The sequence below is a fragment of the Urocitellus parryii genome, chromosome 11 (genome assembly GCF_045843805.1).
Source record: "Urocitellus parryii isolate mUroPar1 chromosome 11, mUroPar1.hap1, whole genome shotgun sequence".
NCBI classification, from domain to species: Eukaryota; Metazoa; Chordata; class Mammalia; order Rodentia; family Sciuridae; genus Urocitellus; species Urocitellus parryii.
The window spans coordinates 47,246,133-47,260,867 of record NC_135541.1 but is presented as its reverse complement, the minus strand read 5'-3'; the positions used below and the strand labels follow the sequence as shown (position 1 = coordinate 47,260,867).

Below are 14,735 nucleotides of genomic sequence, written 5' to 3'. Positions count from 1 at the left end.
GGGTAATGACTTTATAAGTCGCTTCAGTGCATGTTTGCATGGAACAGGCCTTCCCATACCATTGATTGATCATGAAATGCATACTATAAAGCTGACCAATTTCTGCAAGCATTGGTCAGTTTGTTTCAAGGACTCCTGATTGGCCTAAAGCTCTCTCCGAACTGTGCTGCAGTCTTAGACTCTTTCTACCCTTCTCTTTCCTTCCTTTCTCTTTCCTCCAGATGTCAGAGCTGAAGTATGGTCTGGAGGTCTTACTCACTTTCTCCTATCCTCTCCTTGTTAATCTTTGACAGGTGTTTCCCCAAATAAATATCCTGCATGGCTAATCCATCTTACTCCATCGATTCTAGATGGCCATGAACTAATTAATGCATATTCTCCAGCTAGTTGCTAGCTAATTACAGCAGATCCATGCACCATAATATCGTAGGAGAAGTGAGTTTTTATATACAGTTTAACATAATCTTTGTAATCATTTATTTATTTAAATGGGCTAGGTAGCATGATTTCAACAACAATAAAAAATAAAACAAAACAAACAAGCTTGGATCCAGGTTTTCTCAATCAGTAATTTGAAGACATATCTTCATACAAATTCATGACAGGGTTACCAAAGTTCTCCTCAGTGGTAGAGCACTTGTAGTATTGTATCTGGCTCAACAAGGTCATTGTACACATATTCAACTTACAAACCATTTCAAAATTATAATGTCCACGGTTATACAACCTGACATTGTGTACATTTTTCTGGGCAATGTGAATTTGCGGAAATTGCATGGAAAGTGACTTGCCAATATGAATCTAAGAATTAAGGTTCAAAAAATATGCACACCATTTGACTCAATAGTCTCTTTTCTGTGAATCATTCTGAAAATAATTATTTAAATATTAAACATTTAATTTTATATTTATTATCTAAAAATTACTCATATGAAGAAGTGCATTAGCTATGAAGATGTGGAAACATGGAAATATGCTTATAAATTAAAATTAACTTTAAGGAATGATTTACAAAATTACATATGTATCATGATTATATTTACATTAAAATATACTTAGTAAAAAAAAATGGAAGAAAATATATTACAATGGCCATGTTTATATTAGGGTTGCAAGATTATGAGTGGTTTTCTCTTTTGTTTCTTTTTGTAATTAAATTTCATGAGTTATACAATGGGATTTCAATTGAGTATTCTTTAGTACAATCTTTTAAAGGCAAACCTCTTTGTTTATATTTTCCCATTGTTTAGGCAATAGCTTTGGCAGAGGCTTTTTTTTTTTTTATAGTGTCTTTTTATAGTGTTGGGGATTGAATGGGACTTTGCACATGTTATTAGACAAGCGCTCAACCACTGAGCTACATCCACAATACAATATTGTGTATTCTTCTTTTCATGAAGACCATGTGTGAAATTGTGTATGATGGTTGGTTAGATGGTTATTATTATAATTTTAGATAATTTCCTGATAAAGAGTCTTCTACTTTCTTACATTTGGTTTAGCTCAATTTAGATGTATGTCTAACAAATTTGTAATTTGTATGCATTACAAATTAGGTGGGAATATTTGTATTCCTCTGTTTTATGTTATTTTTCTCTCTCTGGTATCATATATATTATCCACAAATTGACTTAAAAAAACTTTTCTGTTCAGAACCACTGGATTCCTCATCAATTTATCTGTGGCATTATAGGTCAACTTGTCAACCAATTCAAAAATTGAGAGTCATGTGAGAGTCCTCTGTTTGCTTCACCACTTCTCAGCACTGTCTGTTTCATCTCCCCAGGCTTTTTGTATCTTCCGCATATCCTTCCCCAGGCCACTGCCTTAGAAAGGCTCTCATTACATGCAGTTTATAGTTCTATAATGCTATGTAATTAATCTCTTTGTCCTTCAATCTATCTTTCACATTATCCCTAAATTAGTGGTTCTCAATGGGAGAGGGGTGGTGTTTTGGCCCCCAGGGGACATCTGAAGATACTTTTGGTAGTCACAACTGGAGCAGGGAGAGAATAAGGAGTTTGGGGATGGAAGGAGAGCAAGGAGTTGTACTGGTAACTAGCACGTAGAAGCTGGAGATGCTGTTAGACATCCTGCAAAGCAGAAGACAGCCTGGTTCCCCAACAAAAGTTTCCAGCCACAAATTTTAATAGTGCTGAGAATGAGAACCTCTGCTTAGAGTGATTCTTCTAAAATAAAACTTAATTAAATCCTTCAAGTACAGACTATTTCTTTATTTATTTAGTTTTTTTTTTTTTTTAATGTGGTGCTGGGGATCGAACCCAGTTCCTCACAAGGTCTAGGCAAGTGCTCAACCACTGACCCACAACCCCAGTTCCAAACTATTTCTTTTTTGGTGAAAGTTTTTGCATGAAGCTCATCTTTTCTAGTCTCAGTTACAAAGGATGTAGTATTCCTTACCTGAATATGCTATGTTTTCCCTGGCTCCTGCCACTTGTCTGCTACTTGAAGACTCTTCTGACTTTTCCAGATTGGGCTGGATGATTCTTCTCTGTGATCACCTTTAGGGGTACATGAATCACACTAATTATTGCCTGTCAGTTCCACTTCACGATGAGCATTCAGAGAGCAGGAAGTCTTTTTCTTTGAATTTTCAGCAATGTTTGACACAGAGAACGGATCTAAATCAGTCAAGGCCCTCTGCCCTGACTCCATTTAATGAGCAGGCAGATTTGCTTTTGAGCACAATAGGTTCACTGCTGCAATCCTATTTTCCTTTTGCTTTATCCTCTCCTCACCTGAAATGCTGTTCTTTCATGTCTCTGTCTACCTTCATGTTCTTCCCACCTATTCTTTAAGGATCAGATTAAAAAGAATCACTATAATTTACTGAGCCATGTGCCAGGTCTCCATTATCTTAATTAACCTTCAGTAAAACCCTTATAAGGAAGGTATTGTCCCAATTAAACAATGATGCAAACAGCTCTGAGGTGTTCACAGGCGAGATAAGACAGGCACACCAACACTCACAATCACAATGCAGGTACGTGGGCCCAGTTCCTCCCTGCTTGGTTCTCCTGTCTTCTCTGATAGCTTTTCTTTTTCCTTCCAGATGGTAATTGGGAGATCATTTAGTCTGCTGTTCAACTTTTATGAGCAAACTGAAATGCTTTATGGAAACAGGTGGTTAATGATGGAGGACAAACCCGAAATCTAGTAATCTGGATTCTGATGCTCTTTTCACCCACATCCAACATGTCTTGCTCAGTCTAAGTTGCCATTCCTTCCCCTCCCCCAAGACATTAGGAGCAGTCCAACATGGTTAGTGGAATTAGGACAGGTGGACAGTCTTAGTCTGCAGGGACTTAAAGATGCAGAATTCTGGGGCTGGGATTGTGGCTCAGTTGCAGAGTGCTCGCCTAGCACGGGCGGGACCCAGGTTCGATCCTCACCACCACATAAAAATAAAGGCATTGTGTTGTGTCCATCTACACCTAAAAAATAAATATTAAAAAAATGCAGAATTCTGAAGATCCATGGCCTAGGAGAATTTTCATCTAAGGATTTTCATGGGGAAGTCACTAAAATGACAGGAATGATTGGAACAGATTCGAATTTTTAAAAACTTACCATGGAGAATTGTGGGGCTGTAGTGAATGCAAGGGACAATGTAAGATGTTTTTGTGGTTCAAGACCACGTGTGGGAATACAAAGAAGTGGACTAATTGGAGAGCTATCTATATTGTCAGAATTTTGCAATCGATGGTCAATAGGGCATGAATTTTGGCTATAGTATGACTCTGATGAAGGGACTTTAGCCTTATTTTATCTCTGCATGGTTAAAATATGGTTAACACTTACTTTGAGGGATGTTAGAAACAAATGAAAAGTGCTAGACACATATTAGCTATCAACAAATATTAGTTCTTATATACATAAGTTAGTTTTCCTCCTTCAAATAGTTCTTTAAATAGAAGATCTTAAGTAACTCATCAAATCTTCGAGATTTGTTTTCTGGTTAAGTAAGTTCTTGTTAGTAGTCAGGTGCCCTTTGAGCTTAGTTTTTGTAAGATTGGTGTTAGGTGCGGACAGGCTGAATAAGTTATCTGCAGGGCATGCCAAACAAAGTTAGCTACAGGGTGATCTGGCCACTCAAACCCTCTGTCTGGTTCTTTATCACCTGTTTGTTTCAAGCCAACTCCAAGTCCCCGCCCTCCCCAAGGCTGAACACTCAACCCCCCTTGTGCCAACAAGGCAGCTTGCAAACACAGAGACCCTGTTAGATTTAGGCAGCACAGCACAAGGGCTATAAAAACCTTTCCCTGCCACAGCTCTCCCCCCACCCCACCCCCTTCTCTTTCTCTCGTTTCTCCTCTGTTGCACTGCTGCAATAAAGATCTCTCTGTCGCTCTGAGTGTTATGGTCACTTTCCTTTCAGTTGGGATAAGGGGCAGAGGTATACACGGAAGGCTGTGATAAATGCATCAAAGTGTACAAAGACATGATGGAAGGCCTCCAAACTCGGTGGTGGTGGGAGTGTCACTCTATGGACAATTTTACTTCCTAAGCAGGCTGACCTCCAGTCCCTAGATTGGTGTTTTTAGAAGAAATGGTAAAATCTCCCAGTCACGGATGGGGCGGGGGCGGGGCTTGCGGGAGGCCGGATGGGGGCGGGGCGGGCAGGCCAAGTTCAGGGTCTCTAGCCTCCACCTAGGCTCCCGCCCCCTTTCCGGGGCTGCAGCTCCTGACGTCGAGAGGAGGCGGGGCGCGCCGCCGCGGGGTGGGAGGCGTGGCCGGCTGCGGGGAGGGGCGGGAGGCGGGAGCGTCGCGGAGCGCAGGCCTTGGAGGCCCCCGAGTTACCGCCAGCCGTAGACTGAGCTGGCCTGCGCCCCAGTCTTAGTTTTTCTCCCGGTGCCCCCTCCTCAGCCCTGGGCGCACCGCGCCGGGCCGAGCGGCTGGCTGCCTAGCGAGCCGGCCGCCCGACCCCGACCGGCGAAGCGACCCGGAGCCGTCCGGCCCAGGCGCACACGGAAGTGGTGAGTGTCACCGAGAGGTGGTGAGAAGCCTGCCGCAGTCTCGGCGACTGGCGAGGGGCGCGGAGTTTTACGCTGGCCGGAGGCGCGGCCGCGGCTCTTGATGTGTCTCCGAGCGCCGCGAACCGCAGGCGACTCCGCGAGCGCCGCGCGGGACCCCGGGGTCGGGCCGGTGGGGCGTGCGGGTGCCAGCGGGGACGGCGGGGGATTTCCATCCGAGCGGGGCCGGCGGCAGCGGGGAGGTCGCGAGGCAGGGGCCCGGGGCCAGGAGGGGAAAGGTTGAGTCTCGCCACCCCCTCCCCCCGAGCGCACCGCAAGTTTTCATAAACAAGCCCGGAACGCGCTGTCAGACATCCTGTTTATACCACCCCGAGCTTCGGGCGCGGGCTTGAGGTCTTGACGTCCCTCGGTCGCCGCGCGGAGAACTTGACCGCCAGCTCCCTGGCCCACTTGCTGGGGTGGGGGGGGTGGGGGTGAGAGATTTTTTTTTTTTTTTTTCCTGGCCACAGGACGGAGGCTAAGTGTCTTTTTTCAGTGTTGGGTTTTGGAGTCTGGTAGGGGTCTGGTAGGGATCTCAGGAAACGCCCCTCCCCTTCTAGGTTCTGTTAAGGTACCTGGCGCCAGGTAGGCAGCGAGAAGGGCGACATGATGAGCCTGGAAGGGAGGACCAGGGAAGGGCAGCAGTGAGAAAGAACCATGTAGGGATTTGCGAATTCTGCTGTAAAGGGACTTGATTAACCGAATCTGGGACTGGTCTCCGAACTCCTCGGACCCCATCCGCGCGCGGCTGCCTGGTTGGCGCATCTGAGGGGGGACGTTGCTTCAGCGGGACTAGTAAACACCTTTCTAAAGTCACTCCCTGAGGTTCCTGAAATGTGGGCTCCTTGCATATGTGTTTACGAACGAATTCTCTAGAGAGACTAGATGAAAGGTGACTACTGCCAGATGTTTGTGTGCCCATCTGAGGACAAATTCTCTGATTTCCTGTGTGTTACTGGGGAAGGGTATCCTGCCCTCCCTGCCCTTGATACCTGGCTGTGAGCTGTCTTGCTCCTGGTTGGATACACTACTATACGTGCTATTAATCCATTTCATAGAGTTTTTCTCTCAGTGACAGGTATTTACAGTGCTATAAAATTGTCATTACTTCTGTCAGGGAGGAAGGCCCTGGGCTGTTAAATGATGGTATAATGCAGAGACTATTAGGTGTGAGCATGTAGTCTTTTGTTATTCCCCCCCCCCCCAAAAAAAAAAAAGGTTTGAGTTATGTGTGGACATAGCCACTTTGGGAAATTAAGAGCATTTTGTATTGATTAAATTTTTGTTCCTCAGTTTCCAAAGCCCCATTTTGTGTTGTCTGTTCACTTTTGCTTTTGGTGACTCTAATGTTTTCCAAGACCTGGGAATCATTTTCATTGAAGGATCAATGTGTTCTTTTGTACTCTGTGGTGAAGACTAATGGAGACCACCAGGGTTCTGGACACTTCTGGTGCAGTATGCTTTGTAATAAGTAGAAAATGTCTTCCGCATACAGATCCAGATCACATAAAGACGCAAGAACATGTCACTGAATGATTGTGGACATTATGAATAGAAATAGTCATTACCTTTTCTTAATTCTATATATTGTGTTAACTAAGCATTTTCATTGTACCTTATCTCAGACTCTCTAGATAACTACGTAGCTTTTTTTTTTTTTTTTTTTAACCAGGATTTTGGTGTTAACAATCCACATAGAATACTGCTAGTTTAAACTTTTTTCTGTTCCATAGTATACTCATTAATTACTACCATTGGGAAATGATGAGAGTAAATAAATTAGGCATTGGCAAAATAGTTTATTTTTCAAAACATACCTATATTTCAGGTTTTTTTTTTTGTGTGTAATTTAGGCAGTTTTAATATCAATTTGCCTAATGCTATACTTGTAATTACCTCTGATTACTTGGTATCCATCCTTTACAGATTTAAGATGTTAAAATATAAAATCTTTTGAATGTATGCATTTGCTAAAAAAATCTAGTGAAGATAAGGAATTTTGGGGATAGGGCTGCTTTTGTAGGAGTAGACTTGGATTGATTTTCTTGAAGAAACAGTCTGAGGGCTTCTAAATAGGCTTGTGAGGTCTTCCAGTTTAGATTCTAAGTTTCCAAGCATTGGTAATTTTAGTAGCAGACTGAAAATTATAATAATTTAAATTATAAGTATAATGATAAATTATGTTCTGAATTATCAGTTTCTTCTGAATGCCTTAAAGTAACATATATTTGGACAGGAAGCCAAAAGAAGCAACTTGTGTAGGTTTACCATTTTTATAGAGAGAACACTAAGTAAAAATAACTGCATTAATAAAGTATTTTTTTCTAATTTTTAGGTTCCTATGGTAAATGTTTTTTCCTTTTAAATACACATATCATTCTGGATAGTCATTATGTTCTAATTAGGTAATAATATGCCATTAGAAGGTTTATTGTTGGAAATGTACATATTTGTGCAAAGAACTTTATCTTGCTTGTTTGCACATTTAAGAAAATTTTTTCAACTAGGGAATTAGTTAAGAAAATGAATCTTCTGTTTCTGTTATGTGTGTGGCTCAGTCGAGTTGTCTCTTTGTTATAGAATTGAGGTGTCTGAAGGAACCCTGCAGATTCTTTTAGACCATTGATTCTCACTTTGGTATGATTTTGCACTGGAAGAAGTACTTGCAACTTCTGGAGAGGTTTTGGTAGTTACAATTTGGGAAGAGGGGTGGTAATATTGGCTTCTAGGGGGTAGAGGCCAGGGATTCTGCTAAATATCCTACAAGGCACAGGACAGCCTCTGACAACAAAGTATTATCTGGCTTAAAATGTCCATAGTGCCTGAGGTACTAGGTGAGAATCCAGAAGATCTGAACTCCTATCATGGCAAATCTTTTTACTTCTGGTACTTATTTTCTTCATCTTAAAATGGAAATAAAAATATCCACCTTAGTTGTCTCACAGAATTGTTGAGGTAAATCAGGTAAATAATGTACATATAGTGTGTGAAAACTGAACAGCTACACAGGTTGTAGCTATTATAAAGTTTATTTTTTTAAGAAAGCCTTTTTAAAATTTTTTTATTTTAGTTGTAGATGGACACAATACCTTTATTTCATTTAATTATTTTTATATGATGCTTAGGATTGAACTCAGTGACTCACACATGCCAGGCAAGTGCTCTACCACTGAGCCACAACCTCAGCCCAGTTTTTTTTTTTTTTAAAATGAATAAATTGTTAGATATGTTGGGAGTTGAGAGGTTGAGACAGTATGCTGAGGAAAAAGCAGGATAGATGGTTTAATATTGATTATTCATCTTTTTGGGATAAAGAGTTTATTTAGTGTAATTATTATTTTTCTTATTGTTAGAACACAAACTTCTTAGCTCTGTATTTTTTTTTTTAAATAAGCTTATTTTCTCATTGCTACGAGTGGGAGACACACTGTAGAAATATTGGAAAGTGGGAAGTAGAGGAAAAAAATCATCCATGCTTTACTCTCTTTTCCATTTAAGGACAATCACCTTACCCTTTTTTCCTATAAGAGTGGTTAAAATTGGGAAAAGAGTTATAATGGAAATAGGAAGAGCACCTGGTGACCAAGGGCAGTACTACTTGTTTTTATGTCTTTACTTTTTTCTGTTTTAATAATTAATTACAGTACAAGTCAGGTGTTGGTGCGCGCCTACAATCCCAGCTAATTGAGAGGCTGAGGTAAGAGGAACTCCTGAGCCCAGGAGTTTAGGGCCTGCCTGGGCCACATAGACCTGATTGCCTTAAAAAAAAAGTTGCAAAGGTAAATTATAGGAGGCATTTGAGAAATTGGCTCATTGTTTTTATATATTTCATGCTAACCTCCAAGCATGTTTATGTTTGGTTTGTTGCTTCCTCTCTCCTTGCTGTCCCCAGTACTCAGCTAGGTATGCCACTGTTGCTTCCTGTCTTAAAAAATGCTTTGGTAACATGGGGTTTTAAGCATCTGCCATGTTGAAATGACTGGGTTTCTGGGGCAGGAAACTAATTCCTTTGAGTATTCTTTCCTCTGAAGTACATTAGCATTTTTGGCAGTTTGAGGCCATAAGAAGGCGTAAAACATTAAGCTCATTTCCGTGATACCTTCACTTCTAAGGTTTTATGATCTGTGATTCTTTGCAGCTGGCTGTGGGCACACATTCTTCCTTGGTGCTGAGTAAATTGCCCAGTTCCAAGGCAAGATGTACTTTCAGAAGCAAAGGAAAATTTCTTATAAGTTTACTCTGGCTAGAAGATAGTGAGTATTTGTTGTGGTATTTTTAACCTATTACTGACTTTTTTTTTTAACAGTAACATTCACACAGCATTTTATTCATTTATTTATTTATTCAGTAAATGCTTACCAAACTCTTGCTACAACTGTCAGAGAGTGAATAAATAGAACAAAACAGGTAAAAATTTCTGCCCTGAAAGAGCTATGTCTAGTGGAAGACCTCAGAGAGCGTGTGCAGAGCTTTGAAGTTGCAGGTTATACAGATGAGTAAATCCTATGTTGTTATTGTAGATTGTTTCCTAGAAGCCTTCAGAGCACTCCACTGATGTCTGAGAACTAAGGAGTAGTTTCTCTTTGTTGTTGTTCTCTTTATAAAATTTTAAGTTGGCGCTGGGATTGTGGCTCAGTGGTAGAGCGCTCACCTAGCACGGGCGCGACCCGGGTTCGATTTTCAGCACCGCATAAAAATAAAGGCATTGTGTTGTGTCCATCTACAAAAAAGATTCTCTCTCAAATTTTTTTTAAGTTACAGATTAATTTATTCTTTGTATACACAGATGTCTCTTGGTACCTCTGAAGTGTCTGGCAGATGGATTAGGCACAGTTTATGATGGAAGTAAGTTTGCTCTTTGTAGCTATAACACGGTGTAGGTAATGCTATAGTAGAGGTGAAAATTAGAACCACAAGGACCTCTGAAAAGAGCTAAATTCTATTTGGAGCCTTTCTCAAATGCTTTTATGAAGAGGCTTCATTTGAATGGGTTCTTGAAGGAGGAGTAGGAGTTTCCTTGTTTAGAGGTGGGGAAAAAAATCTATGCAGATATGCAACATGAATAGAGGCATGAAGGTGGGCATGTATGTGGTACATATGGCAAACTTGGAAGCAACCTCTGTGACTAGAGCAAGGACCACTTGGGAAAGAGCAGGAGGAGGTCGAGCTGGACTGCAGGGTGGTGCCGGATTGAGAAGACTGACTTTCTCCACAAGTCTGTGAGCAGTGTGAGGTCAGGACCATGGCCTGTGTTGAATAAATGAATAGGGAAGATGAGAAGTTTTGGAGCTCAGCCGTGTCATTAGCAGATGGAAGAATGAGAAGAAACACTGAAAGTTCTACAAAGGGCCAGCTTTGTAGAACCAATGTGCTACCCTTTCCTTCTCCCCACAACAGAAAATGCTTTATTTACCCACCACTTATCAACTATCCAGAAGACTGCCAAGAAACAGAAAATGTTTAGAGCCAAAATATGTCAAGAAATTCCTATATGCTTCCCTTATGGTAGAGTTAAAACTACTTTATTTTGCTTTTAATTTTTAAAGGACTCTTGACAATTTTTCTAACTGATTTTCAGGTCAAGAGAAAGCTAAATACAACAAGCCTGAGAGAAGACAGTGATCAAGAGGATGAATTCAGGAAGGCACATCTTCAGGCTAGCAGTGTTAATTTTTATCTTAGCTGTGAATGAGGAGTAAGTTTATGAAAAGTAGAATCATAGCTTAAGAATGAAACACTCTTTGGGGCTGGGGTTGTGGCTCAGCGGTACAGTGCTTGTCTAGCACATTCGAGGCCCTGGGTTCAATCCTCAGCACCACATAAAAATAAATAAAATAAAGGCATTGTGTCCAACTACAACTAAAAATTAAAAGGGGGAAAAAAAAAGAATGAAACACTCCTGGGCATTTAGTGGAAGGGCAAACCATTGTAAACACCATAGCAATTTGAAGTTGTTACCATCACCACACAGTATGGTAATTGATGTTGGTGATGATACTGCCCCCAGTATTAAGAATAAGACACACTGCATGAAATGAAGTGAGAGTTCAGATCTCTAGCAGAAAAGGACCATTTCATACACCTCATTTAAGAAATGGGAAGGAAATGTACAAGTAGAGGATGGGGACTGAATAAGAACCTGCTGTCAGGGAATTTCTACAGGACAATTCAAGGAAGAGGTTTTCTTCAGAATGAAAAACAAGTGAAGGATCTTTACTTTAATTCTTCAGGAAATGAGTTACTTAAGAGTGAATTGAAAACCTCTGAAATTTGAAAAGAGGTGCTGTGGCCGTGTAGGAGAGAGTAATAACTTGAACCAGCTATAGGTACTGAGGTTGATTTTTATACCTCTAGGTAGAAAACAGATGAAATTTTTGCATCTTAGCCTTGTTTCTTTCCTTGTTTTTTTATGATCTGTTTTTGCACCCAGACTGGTTTGGTCCTGGCTATGAGGAAGTGAACAAGTAATGCCCATGTCCTTACCAACAGTGAAGGGTACCTCTCTGTAAGATTGATGTGAGGATTGAATGGCTACACCTAAAGATTTTGGAATGGTGCCGGTCACATAGTATGTTAGCTGTTTAAAGATTGGTATGTATGCTTTATGTCAGTTACAAGGAAAAAAAAGCTGAAAGTATATTCAGAATATTTAAAGATGTTAAGTCTCACCCAGTAGATGCAAGACAAAAATTATAACTGAGCTAATCTGTGTGAGAAATGCTTTATTTAGAAATGAGTAAATCAAAAAAGTTTTGGTGCTTAAGACAGTTTCTCAAATCTAGAAACATTAATTATTTAGACAGCACTCAAAATACTAAATTAGACTTTCTTCTATTTTTAAGGAAAAAAATGATAAACAAAGGTGCTTTTATTTAACTTTAAATGCCATCCAAGGTATATAATTTGGTAGGAATGTATTAGGCTTTCTGGGAAAGTCAATATAAAGATACTGTGTTGCCTTCACTGATTCAGTTTACTTAGGAAATGGTGGGCTGCTGGCAGAGAGGCACCAGGCATACCTGATTTTAAAATGTTGTCTTCTGAGTTGTGTGGAAATTAAAAATCTTATAAATCAGGTAGTACTCCAATGAGTTTGCTGCTTATGGAATTATAGGATTTTAAAAGAATTCTCACGCGTGCACACACACACACAGTTAAGAGGAAGGACTAACAATACAATTTTAGATTTTGGGTAAATCTTGCTTTAAGAAAGGACAAAACGTAGGGCTGGGGATGTGGCTCAATCGGTAACGTGCTTGCCTGGCATGCGCTGGGCGCTGGGTTCGATCCTCAGTACCACATGATGTTGTGTCCATTGAAAACTAAAAAATAAATATTAAAAATTTTCTCTCTCTCTCTCTAAAAAAAAGAAAAGATATAACATAAACAGAAATAGAAATTGTAGAGCAACCTTTACTGGAAACTGAAATAAATAAATAAATAAATAAATATAAATATAAAAACCTTCTATTTATGTTTTGTCCTTTCTTAAAGCAAGATTTACCCAAAATCTAAAATTGTATTGTTAGTCCTTCCTCTTAACTGTGTATATATTTTGCATACTTAAAGTACATTTCCTTCTTAGTGGTATTTATGTTGAACAGGTTTCTTGGTTCTGAGTATTATTCTTACTCTGAGGAACATTAGTTGCTTCGTGGTTGGAAAATGACTGTTGATAACTTTTTCATTCCAAGAGCTTTGACAGTGAAGGACTTAGCTGTATCTTTGTCTTCCCATTTGATAATGACAAAGACAGTGAAGCTCTGTAATTTGATTTGTGGAGGGACAGTGTATAGTGAATTCTACTTGAACTGTAAAAAGGTGAACAAAAAGAAACTTAAATCTCTTATTTTCATATACCATGGGTAACTGACTCGTTTGACTGTATAAAGCATTACTAGATAAGAATAACTAATAATTAATACAACTCTCATTTGTCTTTAATGTTGTTTTAAAGGGCTTAAGGGTATTAGAACTTACAAGTTAATTAGTTAAACACAATTCTATTTGTAGGCTTGCTTGCACACTTAATTTTCTCAGAATGGATAACTAATTCATATCAATTTTTCAATTAGTACAATTTAATCTTTCAAGCTATGGTAAGAGAAGGGAAAGAGAAAAAACAATCTGTTGAATGTATATCTTCTTGTGAAAATTTTTGTTAGTAAACTAGTTTGATGGATCACAAGCAGTGCAGATAGTCTTGATACATACATCTCCAAACCGATTTTAGGGTTAATTTGTATAATATAGACTAAAAAATTCTGTATAATGCCAGAATTTAATATACTACTTAATTTTGTTCAGTTAAAGCCATTCTGTAAAATTTTAGTCCACCGATCATTGTGTGTCAGTTATCTTATTGTGAAATGTGTTTGATGTATGATGGTGACTCCAGAGAATGTCACCTTTTTAACTTATTTTTTTATAACCTAGGTTGTTTAGAAGTAGGGGGATGTCAGAGGTCAGATACATCTGAATATAATAAATTTTAAGACCCCTTGACAGGTGTAGTAAATTGACCACTTATGACACACAAATTGATTGTGATTAACAAAACACCAACTCTTAGGTTTTTTCTTTTTTATCCCTGTATTCAACAACTATCTGTAGATCACATATATGGTAGAATAAGACAGTTGTGGCTCTGTCCTCAGAAGGGTTCCTTGCTAGTAGAAAATACAACAATTCCACAATTGTACAGCCTTTTGTTACAGATATGCAATGTATCAGAAGAGCTGGCCAGCTGGTTGTAAAAAAAAAAAGATGGAACATTAAGAAGAAGGGGTTTGGGACTGGGGTTGTGACTCAGTGGTGGTAAAGCACTTGCCTGGCATGTGTGAGGCTCTCTCTGGGTTCAATGCTCAGCACCGCATATAAATAAAGTAAAAAAAATGCTTTGGCAACTAAAAAATATTAAAAAAAAAAGAAGGGATTTTTGTACACTGAAATCTGATGAGTGGAAGAGGTTTTCTAGCCAGAGGGAACAGCATGTGCCAAGGACATGCAGTAGGGCCAATATCCTGCAATTGGAACAGAGAGGAAGAGGATGCAGGCTGGTGAGAGGCGGGATCATTGTAAGTGCTATCAGGCAAGCCATTAGGGACCATATTTCTTTGGGCTTTCTCGTAATGCAGTGGGGGAAGTTGGAGACTTTTAAACAGGGCACTACCATGATCAGATTTGTGTCATTCTATGAAAGAAAGAAGGATCCCACTTCCTCATTGCTGCCCCAGGGTGCGCCTCTGCTCTCCTCTCTCTACTTCCTCTACTCTGCTGAAAATGCCTTGAAAGCTTTCACTTCCTCCTACCCACTTATTCTTTAACTGACTGCCACCTTCATACTCTTGAGACTGCTTCCTTAAGATCACCTTTTTGTTCTCACATTTTGACACCCCTTTTCTGAAAACCTGCTTCCTGGTAGATGATCCCCAGCCCCATAGCGCTTTGGCTTCTGAGACACAGTAAGTACTTCCCTTTTTCCTCTTTATGTCTTTGTTTTCTTTTTGGGTGTCTTCTCTTTCTCTCACTTTTTGCCTTATCCCAGTGAAACTTTCCTGAAGGTTCTGTGAATGGCATATCTCATTTGTTTCTAAAATTTTGCAGATGATCCACTTTTTACCTGAGCTTCAGTTGTCCCTTTATTCATTTTTCCTTCCTTTCTGCTCTTTACCTCCTCAAATACTGGCTGAGCAGTTTCAG

General features: G+C 39.8%; 1 protein-coding gene across 2 annotated transcripts in view; it reads left to right on the top strand.

Moving 5' to 3' along the window:
• Nucleotides 1-4,767: 4,767 nt before the first annotated feature.
• Nucleotides 4,768-14,735, top strand: part of Jak1 (Janus kinase 1) — a 126,723-nt gene continuing 116,755 nt past the window's right edge. For both annotated transcript variants that reach the window (XM_026411010.2, XM_026411009.2), the window contains exon 1: nt 4,768-4,997. The gene's annotated coding sequence lies outside the window, so the exon portion shown is untranslated. The remainder of the gene's footprint in view (nt 4,998-14,735) is intronic.